The sequence below is a fragment of the Orbicella faveolata genome, unplaced genomic scaffold (genome assembly GCF_042242905.1).
Source record: "Orbicella faveolata isolate gen_17 unplaced genomic scaffold, um_ofav_v1 contig_27, whole genome shotgun sequence".
Taxonomy (NCBI): Eukaryota; Metazoa; Cnidaria; class Anthozoa; order Scleractinia; family Merulinidae; genus Orbicella; species Orbicella faveolata.
The window spans coordinates 1,871,961-1,886,415 of record NW_028301555.1 but is presented as its reverse complement, the minus strand read 5'-3'; the positions used below and the strand labels follow the sequence as shown (position 1 = coordinate 1,886,415).

The following is a 14,455-nucleotide window of genomic DNA, read 5'->3' as shown; positions in this document are numbered from 1 at the left end:
ATTAGTCTTGTAAGTGTCCGTTCAATTCGCCTTAAAAGATAATAGCCTGTTCAGGTAGGATAACAGAGTCTAATCATTCAACGTTTAAGATAATAGTCCATTGTCATGTTCCTGCGTTAAGTTTTCAACCCGTATGCAAATTACGTTATCCCGCGGCCAATGGGACAAATTATTTGCATCGCGCGCTTAACTTAAATTTAGGGGTAACGGTTCCATTGTAACTCAAAGGTTTATAAAATACGATCGAGTGAACACTATAGTTTTGCTTATTATAAATCCGTCTAGTGTAACTTCTTGTATACTGGTAGAATTTCTTCAAGTCCGTCAGCGAGCTATTCAAAATCAAAACCACTTCTTTTCAAAACCCGTAACCGCCTTCAAATTCCAGGTCTGACTGAATCACGTATTGATATAAAAAACACAAAGGTTCATTCTCGTTTCTATTCATTATCAGTGATCTATTCAAAATCAAAAGAGTTTCTATTCAATGCTTATACCCTCCTTGAAATTCCAGGTTGTGATTAAATCATGTAGTGGTATTGAAAAGCACAAAGGGTTATTCAATTTCAGTGACCTATTTCAAAGTCAAAATAATTTCTTTTCAAAACCCTTAGCCGTCTTCAAATTCCAGGTCTGATTAAATCATGTAAGTTAAAGTGTGGAGTTATCTTTTCCATTCAATTTCAACGACCTATTTCAAAGTAATGGTACGGATTTGTGTTCGCCCGACATATACTCCCATTTTAAGTTATATTTATTACCTCTTGAGAATCGTTGTCTTGTTCCGCGTTCTCAATAGAACGGACAGCCGTCAAGAGTGGTTCATCAATCACATTCATTGTTGGTTTTGAGGACGCTGTCAAACTGAATTTTATGACGCTGCAGTTTTGATGATCGATAATCGATTTTGTGAATAATAAATGCGCGTCTCCACGTGCTCGAGCACAAAATTAAAAGAACTCGGGAAAGCATGTTGGCTCATTGACTTTTATTAATGTGGTGGCTCCTAAAAGAGCCGTTTGTTTTTTACCTACATAAAGTATGTAGGATTTTAGAACGCCGCCATTCCCTACTAACCCTGGTTCGCCTGTCATACTGTTTCTTCTTTCTTCTCCCTTTTTCTGGATGCGCTCAAACCAAACGATTGTTGCGAGTAAAGGAGATGAACAGGTCCACACGTTATATGGAATTTATCAGACAATCACCGCTCAGCACGTTTCAATAGCATGACATCATATTTGACCAATCACAGCATTTTCTAACCAAATAAGGAAATCAACCTTTGTGAAGGACGCCGTCAAACTAGTTTGACAGCGTCCTGATTTTCCTGCCTTTGCTATTCTGACCAATCATAGGATATTGTGACCAAATAAGGAATCGAATGACGAACCTGTCTCACCAAGCCTCAACATTTTCATCGCTTGTTTCACGAAATGTTGGGCTCGACTTCGTTTGTATGCAGCTCTGGACATGCTACAAGAACGAGTACAGCACACAGACACCGACAGCATTATTTTTTCCAGTTTACCTCATGAAAACAATCCTCCCCTTGACGACTTTCTCGGTGATTTCAAGGACGAGTTGGGAGAAGACGATTTCATCACTGAATTTGCATCCGGGCGACCGAAAAATTATGGCTACTTCACGAAGAAAGAAAAAGAAGAATGCAAAGTGAGGGGAATCTCTTTAAACAGTGAAGGTGTCAAGCAGGTAAATTACCAAGTGTTGCGGCAAAATGGTTTAGACGAAATTGGACGCCCTCTCGAGAAAACGCGACAAACTGATACTTACAACCCTTATCGCATCGCCCGAAACTCCAAAGAGTACTTATTGGCCACACTCAGTCAGAAGAAAAAGTACCAGCTTGTGTACGAAAAACGGGTCATAGATCCCTATGGCTATGAGAGAATAACAAACGAGGACGTGGACATGATTGAACTGTTGTGCCATTGGTAAACACTTTTGCAAATACTTTCATTCACAAGTTGAGCGCAAACCACTAGGGAGTTGCACATGTCTCTGTCCTGTAATTTTAGGGAAACATTTGATGTCAAAATTGGTTAACTTTGAAATTGCGTGATTTCTTTCTATATGTTAGAAACCAGGCTTTTCACTCGGCTAACACGGAAACGAGATTAATGACGTCATTCCTCAACCATCAAAGGGGGCGGGGATTCTGGTTACCATGGATACGTCAAGCTCAAGACAACAGTAGAACTCCTTTCTATAACAATACCTTTTTATTTGCATCACAATACCTGTCAAATCCGTACTGGGCTAGACCAGACTGGACTAGACCATACCACTACTACTGACAAGTCGACGTTGTGACTTTTTATAGACCACGGCGGCAAGGACGTTACACAAACCACAACGACAGCGAAAACGTCGCAAAACAAAGGGTTTAAATAATGAGTTTTATTATATGACTAGCTCCGTGAGCGGACAAGATGAATCAAATCCTGCGCTGTGATTGGCGACCCGAGCGGGCAAGATGGAACTATCTTGCCCGCTCGGGACTACCCGCCGTGTCCCGCAAGAAAAATTTCCCCGAAAGCCATATAATAAATACTTTATTGACCGAGGTTGTTCGGTCAAGATGGCTGGATATTGGCCTCCTTCTTTTGGCCAATATCCAGCCATCTTGACCTCACACTTGGTCAATAACCCATACGTACAATGGTTCTGCACGCGTTATAAATTTTATACATTTCCTACCCCAACCTATGCAAAACAAACAAGTACACCGCGGGAACATTATTTTAATAAAACGCTTTCTTGACGAATTTAGCTGTACCTGGTATTGATCGGCATATAATTAAGTGTAAACGTTCTAAAGTAAAATATTAACCCATTTTCATACACGCGTCGCCGTCATCCTTGCTTGAGATGTCCAACTTGCTGTGATCGCGGTCAAAAGAACTAGCGCTGAATAGAAAATTGCGAATTTGCATAATTCCCGAAAAAGAGGACAACCTTGTGAGGCATACTCAAATTTTTGAACATTTTGTCCTGGAAATTTCCGTTCCATTTGATTTTCATTCCGGAATTTCCAGAATTTCCTTTTGAGTGGTTCGCTTTTCGGAAATTGAACAATTTCCGGATTGTCTAGGATCTTAGCCTGAAAATTATCGTACCACTTGTCCCCGTTTCGAAAATTTCGGAATTTTTGGAAAGCGCCCCCGCTGCTTTGGAATGGAAAGCGCCCCTGCTGTGTCCCCCTAGAAAATAGTGTTCTTTACCATATAAATCCTTTATTGACCAAACTTGTTCGTTCAAGATGGCTGGATATTGGCCTCGTTCCTTTTTCTTGTCTTTGCCAACATTCAGCTATCTTGACCTCACGCTTGGTGAGTAAACCGTATTAAAACGACTATGAAAATGACTTCCCATAAGCTAACACTCAAATTGCATATCACATGTTTGTCTCTGGACCAATGAAAATGAAACAAAAAAGGTGCACAGTAGTTAAATCGATGAAATATCGCAAAAGTGCGGCGCTTTTAATGCGTGTTTTAAGGCGAGTTCAACCATACGGCATCTATTTCCTCACGAAGAACGTAATATTTTAGTTTCTACACCAAAAATCAAACGTTCAATTTTAGGTGTGTTGCTAGGAAAACCCTCCCTTCTTGTAAACAGGCCCTTAAAGTAATAGAGGATCTGCTTCATTTAATTACGGATAACAAAGAAAGAAAAGACAGTTCTGTTTTTAAGCAACGACTGACTGACGGAACATAATTTCCGAAAAAGAGGACAACCTCGTGAGGCATTCTCAAACTTTCGAACATTTTGTCCTGGAAATTTCCGTTCCCTTTTATTCTCATCCCTCAATTTCCAAAATTTCCGGTTCAATGGTTCGCTTGTCGGAAATTGAAGAATTTCCGGATTTTCTGCCGGACCTAGAAATTGTCATACCATTTGTCCCCGTTTCGAAAATTTCGAAATTTTTCGTCGAATGGAAAGCGCCCCTGTTGTGTCCTGCAAGAAAATAGTGTTTTTTACCATATAAATTCTCTATTGACCAAATTTGTTCGTTCACGATGGCTGGATATTGGCCTCGTTCTTTTTTCTTGTCTTTGCCAACATCCAGCCATCTTGACCTCACGCTTGGTCAATAACCTGTATTAAGACGACCATAAAAATGACTTCCCATAAGCGATCACTCAAATTGCACATCACATGTTTGTCTCTGGGCCAATGAAAATAAAAAACAAAAAAGGTGCACAGTAGTTAAATTGATGGAATATCGCAAAAGTGCGGCGTTTTTAATGCGTGTTTTTAGGCGAGTTCAACCATACGGCATCTATTTCCTCACGAAGAACGTGATGTTTTAGTTTCTACACGAAAACTCAAACATTCAATTTTAGGTGTGTTGCTAGGGTAACCCTCCCTCCTTGTAAACGGGCCCTTAAGGTAATGGAGGATCTGCTTTAATTAATTCCGGATAACAAAGAAAGAAAAGAAAGTTATGCTTTCAAGACTGACTGACGGAACAGCGAAGGTGACCAAGGCTGCTTGAAAGAAAATTGACCAATGCAAAAAATAAATTGAGAATAACGGTGGTGACCTTCTTTGCAAACGGACCATGTTAACAATGCACATACAGAAAACTATTAAATAAACAAGTTACAGACTCGTTTCATTTTTCTATTGGTTAGTTTCGGCAAATTTTGAGGCTAATTTTGAGTGGAAGTTTCTTTCGGAAGTTGAGGTCCGTGGCAAAGTGCATGTACAGTGCAGCCCAGTGCAAAGCAGTATAATGCAGAGTAGCGTAATGTGATTTTTTTTTCTGGATGATGAAATGGTGCCCTCCACAACAATTTAAATAACAAATAACAAAAAGGAAACATCTGCTTCTAGCTATATTTCGACAAAAACTAGCCACAGCTAAATTCGTGAAGAAAGCGTTTTATAAAAATAATGCCCCTGCGGTGTACTTGTTTGTTTTGCATAGGTTGGCTAAGAAATGTACAAAGATTTATAACGCGTGCAGAACCATTGTTCGACTCATTAAACCCTTTGTTTTCCGACCTCTTCGCTGCGCACCGTTGTGGTTTGTATAAGGTCCATGCTGTTGTGGTCTATAAAAAGTCACGATGTCGACATATCATTGTTCCGTTTGCTTCTATATTTGCGATTTAAACCTCGAAGTCATTGAAAAATTCCAAGCAAACAAAACTGTGCGGCTTGTCGCTTTCCACACTGGAAAAGTCAGTACCATTCGCCCATGGAAATTTCCGGAAATTCACACCGGAATTTTTAGTCGAATGGAAAGCGCCCATTGTCGTACCATTTGCCCCCGTTTCGAAAATTTCGGAATTTTTGGTCCAATGGAAAGCGCCACTGCTGTGTCCCGCAAGAAAGTAGTGATCTTTACCATATAAATCCTTTATTGACCAACCTTGTTTGTTATCCTTTCCATTCAATTTCAGTGACCTAATTCAAAGTCAAAATAATTTCTTTTCAAAACCCTTAGCCGTCTTCAAATTCCAGGTCTGATTAAATCATGTAAGTTAAAGTATGAAGTTATCTTTTCCATTCAATTTCAACGACCCATTTCAAAATAATGGTACGGATTTGTGTTCGCCCGACATATACTCCCATTTTAAGTTATATTTATTACCTCTTGAGAATCGTTGTCTTGTTCCGCGTTCTCAATAGAACGGACAGCCGTCAAGAGTGGTTCATCAATCACATTCATTGTTGGTTTTGAGGACGCTGTCAAACTGAATTTTATGACGCTGCAGTTTTGATGATCGATAATCGATTTTGTGAATAATAAATGCGCGTCTCCACGTGCTCGAGCACAAAATTAAAAGAACTCGGGAAAGCATGTTGGCTCATTGACTTTTATTAATGTGGTGGCTCCTAAAAGAGCCGTTTGTTTTTTACCTACATAAAGTATGTAGGATTTTAGAACGCCGCCATTCCCTACTAACCCTGGTTCGCCTGTCATACTGTTTCTTCTTTCTTCTCCCTTTTTCTGGATGCGCTCAAACCAAACGATTGTTGCGAGTAAAGGAGATGAATAGGTCCACACCAGGAGGGAGAGGTCAACTTTGCTTACGTAGCCATGCGATTGCCCGCCCGATGATCTTGGCCATTATGACGTCACTCGTGAGCCGGCCCGTGAAGTTTCAATGGCCGCTAAAAAATGACACCAGAAAAGTTTTCCATCCGATGATTGCTCAAAGAATTTGAAAGAAAGCGATCAACAGACCACAGGAATAAGATAACCTGTTAACATTGTGTCCAAAAATACTTTGGTGTTCAAAAACTAGATGTCAGAAGGCACAAAAACATGCAAAATTTCGAGATCGCTCAATTGAAAACGCTATTGAAAAGTGAAGCTTTGTGCCCGTTTCTTGGGCAATATCAGGAGAACCCAACAACGAACAACACGAACACAACAATATGATCTTGATATGGTTTAAAACGTTTGAACAGTGATGAAAACGAATCATTTAACATGTGCATAAAAATGATCAGTGGGTTTAAACCCATTATTTTTTAGACGATAGCGTGGAGGACCTGTTGATCAATACTCGAAACCCTCGAAATATGAGAAAGTATTAGATATAAAATGGTCCCTTGCAAAGACATTTGAACTATTAAGTCATATGCTGGGTTGAAAAGTAAATAATGCAGCAAGGATATATTTTTTTGCGCTAAATTATCCGCAAAACCGTCAAAGTGAAAGATAACATTTTCTTCTGCGAGGCCACCCAGCTCCGAACAGACCTGTGGATATTTTAGATGGTAAAATGATATAAAATCACTGTACAGGAGACCTAGATGAAACAGATGATATTCAGAATAACATGGACGAGACCTCTTCACAGAAAGGTGCTTCATTTCATGTCAAAATGTTCGTCAAATATGAGATCGGAGCAGGATGTGTTTCCTCGGACGTCCGCACGCAGTGCAAAAGCTGTTTCTTCTTCTGAACTTCTGACAAGAGAGGTATCCTAAACTGGTGCTTTGGGTTCTATTTCCTTTTTTTTTTTTCATTTCTCAGTGAGTTAATTTAAACCTGTATAGACTGTAACAGTAAACTGTGTAGGATGTTAAATAGAAAGAACTAAAAAATACAGCATCTGGTTGCAAGCAGCAAGTGAATTAAAGAGGAAAGGATATATGAACAGGGATACTTCCAATGCTAAGCCATTAGCAATAAGAGTTAACTTAACCAGCAGAAACTTGTTAAGCCAAAATGACTTTTTGCCAAAACAAAGAGTGTAGTGGAAGGCTATGACAAAGCTGGAAAGATCAATATCAGGTGATCTCTTATTATAACCAAACCCCTTGTTTTCTAATAGTATCTGTCTAGACAAACTATAATAGCTTTACTACCTGTAAGTTTGAAATGATAATCAATTCTTTTCTTTATACTTTATGCTTTTAATTTTCATCATAAATCTTATGTGAATAAAGATAGCTTTAACAATTATTTTACACTAAGCTTAAACTGACCTACAAAAAAATATTCTCGAGAAGAGTGTGACAGAGGTTGTACTTGTAAACATGAACCCCAAGCCTGATTCTCCCCAGCTCTTTCCATTCCAGCTTCCCTATTGCTTTTTGCATTGATGAGTTTATTTTGGCTTCAAGAGAATGATAAGTGTACATTTTCAGCAAATAACAAAAAAAAAAAAACACAAAAAACACACAGGATTGGGTTTTCAATGTTTAATTGACAGTACATTGACAAATAAATAGATAGCTTTCCATAGTGGTTGCATGTACTGCCAGAAACGGGACCTGCTTGAATGGTCTTGCAAAGGTAGTGGAGGATGGTAACCTAAGGTTTAAAAAGATCAAATAAGACTCCTCATAATATTCACCAGTTGAAAATTGCAGTAAATGTTTATATGATCTCCCTTCCCTCTTTGGTTTTTATATTGCCCCTAACTCTTTTCAACAGAAAATGTAAACTAAAAGACAAATTTCCTAATGAGATCTAGCACCAGGAACTCAATATGTATTTACCATTAAAAAGTGCAATTCTCACAATTAAACGATCCAACCCCATCCACCTTTTAAGTCCCATCCAAGCAGATACAATGTAATAATGTACATGGAGTTAATAACATAATTTATAAAACATTAAATAGCTCATTTCCAGTATCATTGTATTGAACTGAAGTCTTCAGATTTTCTCATAAAGAAATTTTTTCAGCACCCTCACCTGCACAAAGGAAAAATAAAATTTCTGAAGTGTGTCAAACAAACTACAACAAACACTCTGCATAAAGCATTTTTGGATCCTTACTTACAGAAAAGTTACAATATTGTTTAGGAATTAAAATAAATCAGACTTCAAATTCCTAAATTGTTGATAAACTGTGCCAATTTTGTAAACATAATAAGACTCAGCAACAGGAACTCAAGTTTTGTTATATAAGCATACATAATTGCAGCCGACAGTGAGGGCCCTTATTTGGTCTTAGGTAACCAAGAAAACCCTCACCCCAGTGACCCTGGACGAGCTAACTTTCACCATTTTGTTGAGAAAGTGAAACACAAGTCACCCTTAGCAACAAAACCAGGGTAACCGGTAGGCCTGATAACCTTTTTTCATCAAAATACTATGACTGGCCTACCTGGGGCAACTCATGGTTTGAAGAAATAAAATTTAACTCATAAAACCCCCCAGTTGTCAAATGACTGAAAGGAAGCCAAAGAAAGAAGAATAACTGAGCACTGGAGTATGAAAAAAGGCTGAAGTAATCCTGGAGGGACAACTTCATTTCATATAAACACTTGATAAAGTTGCCTCAGAAGGGTCTGATAGGGTTGTCTCCAGTACCCGAGACCATATAAATGGGGCCTTGTAATCTTTCCTCCGCAGAGACTCCCTATGGGAAATTGAAAATACCCCAAACTACCAGCCTATGGTCAAAGCAGCACGAAAGTGGCCTATGCAGAAGAGAAAAGTCTTACAAGACTAGACTGCAAACCATGGGTAAAATGTAGACTGGAGGCTTTTTAAGAATATCATATTCCCATTTTCATTTATAGAGAGATCGAGCTAACCATACACCGGCTAACCTGAGCCATGTATTTCAGGCTAAACGGAGCACAAGCTCTATATAAAGAAAATGGGAATACAATATTCTTAAAAAGTCTGCAGTCTGCATTTTATTCTCTGTCTGCATTTTAACCACCGTTGTGCAGTAGGCAAGCTTTGTCTTATTTAAATAATTAAGCTTAAGTTCTTGTTTGTGGAAGTTCTCATTTCCTTCATTGTCGATAATATTTCTGTTTGCTAGGCCCGTTGCAGAATATGTGAAAAGGTTTCAGTTTTGTGAAAGAACACTCCGAGCACAAGATCGCAGATATTTCATACTCAAATGGATTGATCATTTTTACTGATGATTCTTCAAAATCATCTTCAACTACAATGTTTTCCTATACATACAAGCTATTCTGTGACCAAGTTACACGTTTCTTTAGGTTACCGATCACGTAAAAAAGGCAATTTTACAGGGCGAATATTCAAAATTTTGCCCCACATATTTCCACCGGAGAGCGATGACTGTAACACTTTAAATACACTTTATGCAAGATCTTTCGGTTATAATTAAAATCTACTTACCTCTCAAGAAAGAAAAATGATAGTCACTCCCTGAGATCCAAATACAATACCATTTGAAGCTGGAATGATTGGAGAAATCCGCCTCAAAAAGTTGCAACAGCGAGAGGGGACGACGCCATTTTCGAAAATTTTGTCCATTTGCGCGCTTCTTTCGCCGTGACGTCATAATGGCCATGATCATAGGGTCAGCCAAATCTGACGTGTTCACCTCTCCCTCCTGGTCCACACGTTATATGGAATTTATCAGACAATCACCGCTCAGCACGTTTCAATAGCATGACATCATATTTGACCAATCACAGCATTTTCTAACCAAATAAGGAAATCAACCTTTGTGAAGGACGCCGTCAAACTAGTTTGACAGCGTCCTGATTTTCCTGCCTTTGCTATTCTGACCAATCATAGGATATTGTGACCAAATAAGGAATCGAATGACGAACCTGTCTCACTAAGCCTCAACATTTTCATCGCTTGTTTCACGAAATGTTGGGCTCGACTTCGTTTGTATGCAGCTCTGGACATGCTACAAGAACGAGTACAGCACACAGACACCGACAGCATTATTTTTTCCAGTTTACCTCATGAAAACAATCCTCCCCTTGACGACTTTCTCGGTGATTTCAAGGACGAGTTGGGAGAAGACGATTTCATCACTGAATTTGCATCCGGGCGACCGAAAAATTATGGCTACTTCACGAAGAAAGAAAAAGAAGAATGCAAAGTGAGGGGAATCTCTTTAAACAGTGAAGGTGTCAAGCAGGTAAATTACCAAGTGTTGCGGCAAAATGGTTTAGACGAAATTGGACGCCCTCTCGAGAAAACGCGACAAACTGATACTTACAACCCTTATCGCATCGCCCGAAACTCCAAAGAGTACTCACTGGCCACACTCACTCAGAAGAAAAAGTACCAGCTTGTGTACGAAAAACGGGTCATAGATCCCCATGGCTATGAGAGAATAACAAACGAGGACGTGGACATGATTGAACTGTTGTGCCATTGGTAAACACTTCTGCAAATACTTTCATTCACAAGTTGAGCGCAAACCACTAGGGAGTTGCACATGTCTCTGTCCTGTAATTTTAGGGAAACATTTGATGTCAAAATTGGTTAACTTTGAAATTGCGTGATTTCTTTCTATATGTTAGAAACCAGGCTTTTCACTCGGCTAACACGGAAACGAGATTAATGACGTCATTCCTCAACCATCAAAGGGGGCGGGGATTCTGGTTACCATGGATACGTCAAGCTCAAGACAACAGTAGAACTCCTTTCTATAACAATACCTTTTTATTTGCATCACAATACCTGTCAAATCCGTACTGGGCTAGACCAGACTGGACTAGACCATACCACTACTACTGACAAGTCGACGTTGTGACTTTTTATAGACCACGGCGGCAAGGACCTTACACAAACCACAACGGCAGCGAAAACGTCGCAAAACAAAGGGTTTAAATAATGAGTTTTATTATATGGCTAGCTCCGTGACCGGGCAAGATGAATCAAATCCTGCGCTGTGATTGGCTACCCGAGCGGGCAAGATGGAACTATCTTGCTTGAGATGTCCAACTTGCTGTGATCGCGGTCAAAAGAACTAGCGCTGAATAGAAAATTGCCAATTTGCATAATTTCCGAAAAAGAGGAAAACCTCGTGAGGCATACTCAAATTTTTGAACATTTTGTCCTGGAAATTTCCGTTCCCTTGGATTTTCATCCCGGAATTTCCAGAATTTCCTTTTGAATGGTTCGCTTTTCGGAAATTGAACAATTTCCGGATTTTCTAGGATCTTACCCTGAAAATTATCGTACCACTTGTCCCCGTTTCGAAAATTTCGGAATTTTTGGAAAGCGCCCCTGCTGTGTCCCCCTAGAAAATAGTGTTCTTTACCATATAAATCCTTTATTGACCAAACTTGTTCGTTCAAGATGGCTGGATATTGGCCTCGTTCCTTTTTCTTGTCTTTGCCAACATTCAGCTATCTTGACCTCACGCTTGGTGAATAACCCGTATTAAAACGACCATGAAAATGACTTCCCATAAGCTAACACTCAAATTGCATATCACATGTTTGTCTCTGGACCAATGAAAATGAAACAAAAAAGGTGCACAGTAGTTAAATTGATGGAATGTCGCAAAAGTGAGGCTCTTTTAATGCGTGTTTTAAGGCGAGTTCAACCATACGGCATCTATTTCCTCACGAAGAACGCAATATTTTAGTTTCTACACGAAAAATCAAACGTTCAATTTTAGATGTGTTGCTAGGAAAACCCTCCCTTCTTGTAAACAGGCCGTTAAAGTAATAGGGGATCTGCTTCATTTAATTACGGATAACAAAGAAAGAAAAGACAGTTCTGTTTTTAAGCAACGACTGACTGACGGAACATAATTTCCGAAAAAGAGGACAACCTCGTGAGGCACTCTCAAATTTTCGAACATTTTGTCTTGGAAATTTCCGTTCCCTTTTATTCTCATCCCTCAATTTCCAAAATTTCCGGTTCAATGGTTCGCTTGTCGGAAATTGAAGAATTTCCGGATTTTCTGGGACCTTTCCCTAGAAATTGTCGTACCATTAGTCCCCGTTTCGAAAATTTCGAAATTTTTCGTCGAATGGAAAGCGCCCCTGCTGTGTCCTGCAAGAAAATAGTGTTCTTTACCATATAAATTCTCTATTGACTAAACTTGTTCGTTCACGATGGCTGGATATTGGCCTCGTTCTTTTTTCTTGTCTTTGCCAACATTCAGCCATCTTGACCTCACGCTTGGTCAATAACCCGTATTAAGACGACCATAAAAATGACTTCCAACAAGCGATCACTCAAATTGCACATCACATGTTTGTCTCTGGGCCAATGAAAATAAAAAACAAAAAAGGTGCACAGTAGTTAAATTGATGGAATATCGCAAAAGTGCGGCGTTTTTAATGCGTGTTTTTAGGCGAGTTCAACCATACGGCATCTATTTCCTCACGAAGAACGTGATGTTTTAGTTTCTACACGAAAACTCAAACATTCAATTTTAGGTGTGTTGCTAGGGTAACCCTCCCTCCTTGTAAACAGGCCCTTAAGGTAATGGAGGATCTGTACGGGTCCGCAAATGATCCCAGGACCGCAAATGACCCCGGACCGCAAATGATCCCGGACCGGAAATGATCCCCATTTTGGACCGCAAATGATCCCGATCAAAAAATAAGGAATGGCATGGATGGTGGAATGGTGTGGATAGAGAATTGGCGTACGTGAATACCGATGTTTTTATTTAAGCCATCTTATAATTATAATGGCTCACAACTTGATTCTTTTTTTTTTTTCATACTTTCGACTAAACTTTGTTGCTAACTACGATGTTATGAATATCACCACTCAATCATCAAAACACGACTTGGGTTACATTTCTTTGCAATTCTCAGTAAAATTATGATCAGTGCACCATACGCTACATATCCTCCTTTGTTACACATTGATATTTCGGTGTTATAATTAAATCACATTTTATCAGCCATTAACGCCACTCGTCTAAAGTTTTAAACTAAAATCTAACCATGAAGCAACTATTACAGAAGACGCTGTCACCTGAGTAGACCCACAAGCCTACAACGCTTCATCACTCTGTAAAACACCTAGTGTGTAGCACTGGAAATTTGAACAAATTTATTTTATAATTTTTCCTTGGTCGTATTTTGGCTTTAATTCCTCGGAAATGACTACTTGAGTATTCTAAGAAGCCAAAATTCCAAGCTATAGTTATGAAGTTCAACTTCATGACCACGCAAAGCCAAGGCTTGCACTTCGTTTTGACAATTAGTTGTTTGATAGATGTTTGATACTATCGCCACCGGAATTTCGAGAATGTTTACAAGTATGTGTTTTTCTAAGACTTCTAATTCAATAGATCGTCTTCACGTGACGTGTTTTTATATTCATCAGGCATAAGAGGCGGTATATTTATATCTGTTTACAATTAGCGTGCTTCATTTGGAAACTAGAGCATTTTGAATTTCAGAGTTATGGAGCTTGCGTGACACAAGGCTACGATCGGGTTTGTTGAAAAATATATATTTATCTCATGATTTTGAGCCTTTTTAGAAGTTAGAGCATTAGGAAAAGTGCTTATGTAAATGCTTGTTTGTTTAGTACTGATAGTCAGTCGCCTAGAAAGCCAAAGTAAGTTCCAGATGTTTACACTATATTCCGGCCGCCATATTGGTGTACCACGGATGTACACCAACATGGCGTTTTCTTACTGGACTCTGTAAATTTCTGGGAAACATTTACGACGAATATCTGACGTTTGGGGAAACGCAAAGGCCTGAAACTTGGAGAAGTATCTTATTTAGTTATCTTCTATAGCGTACATCACAACTTCTTAGCTTTTTCCATTGGTTGGTTTTCGATTTATTATTTCTGTTATTGCGTGATAGTGAAAACGATCTGTACCCTTCGAAGAACAAAACAGCAATTGTGGAAAGTTTTTTTTGCAAAATGATAAAATATGTTTTTTAGTTCATTATTTTTGTACATGTTCTCACCTTCCTCTGATATAAATCCATGCCATTCCTTATTTTTTGATCGGGATCATTTGCGGTCCAATATGGGGATCATTTCCGGTCCGGGATCATTTGCGGTCCTGGGATCATTTGCGGACCCGTACAGATCTGCTTTAATTAATTCCGGATAACAAAGAAAGAAAAGAAAGTTATGCTTTCAAGACTGACTGACGGAACAGCAAAGGTGACCAAGACTGCTTGAAAGAAAATTGACCAATGCAAAAAATAAATTGAGAATAACGGTGGTGCCTTCTTTGCAAACGGACCATGTTAACAATGCACATACAGAAAACAGTTAAATAAACAA

At 39.1% G+C, this 14,455-nt stretch overlaps 1 long non-coding RNA gene across 1 annotated transcript; it reads right to left on the bottom strand.

Moving 5' to 3' along the window:
- Positions 1 to 7,020: 7,020 nt before the first annotated feature.
- On the bottom strand, positions 7,021 to 9,823 carry LOC149107092 (uncharacterized). Its single transcript, XR_016209280.1, has 2 exons — positions 9,602 to 9,823; positions 7,021 to 8,191 (listed from the first exon to the last, which is right to left on the bottom strand). It is a non-coding gene; the product is annotated as an uncharacterized LOC149107092 (long non-coding RNA).
- Positions 9,824 to 14,455: the final 4,632 nt, after the last annotated feature.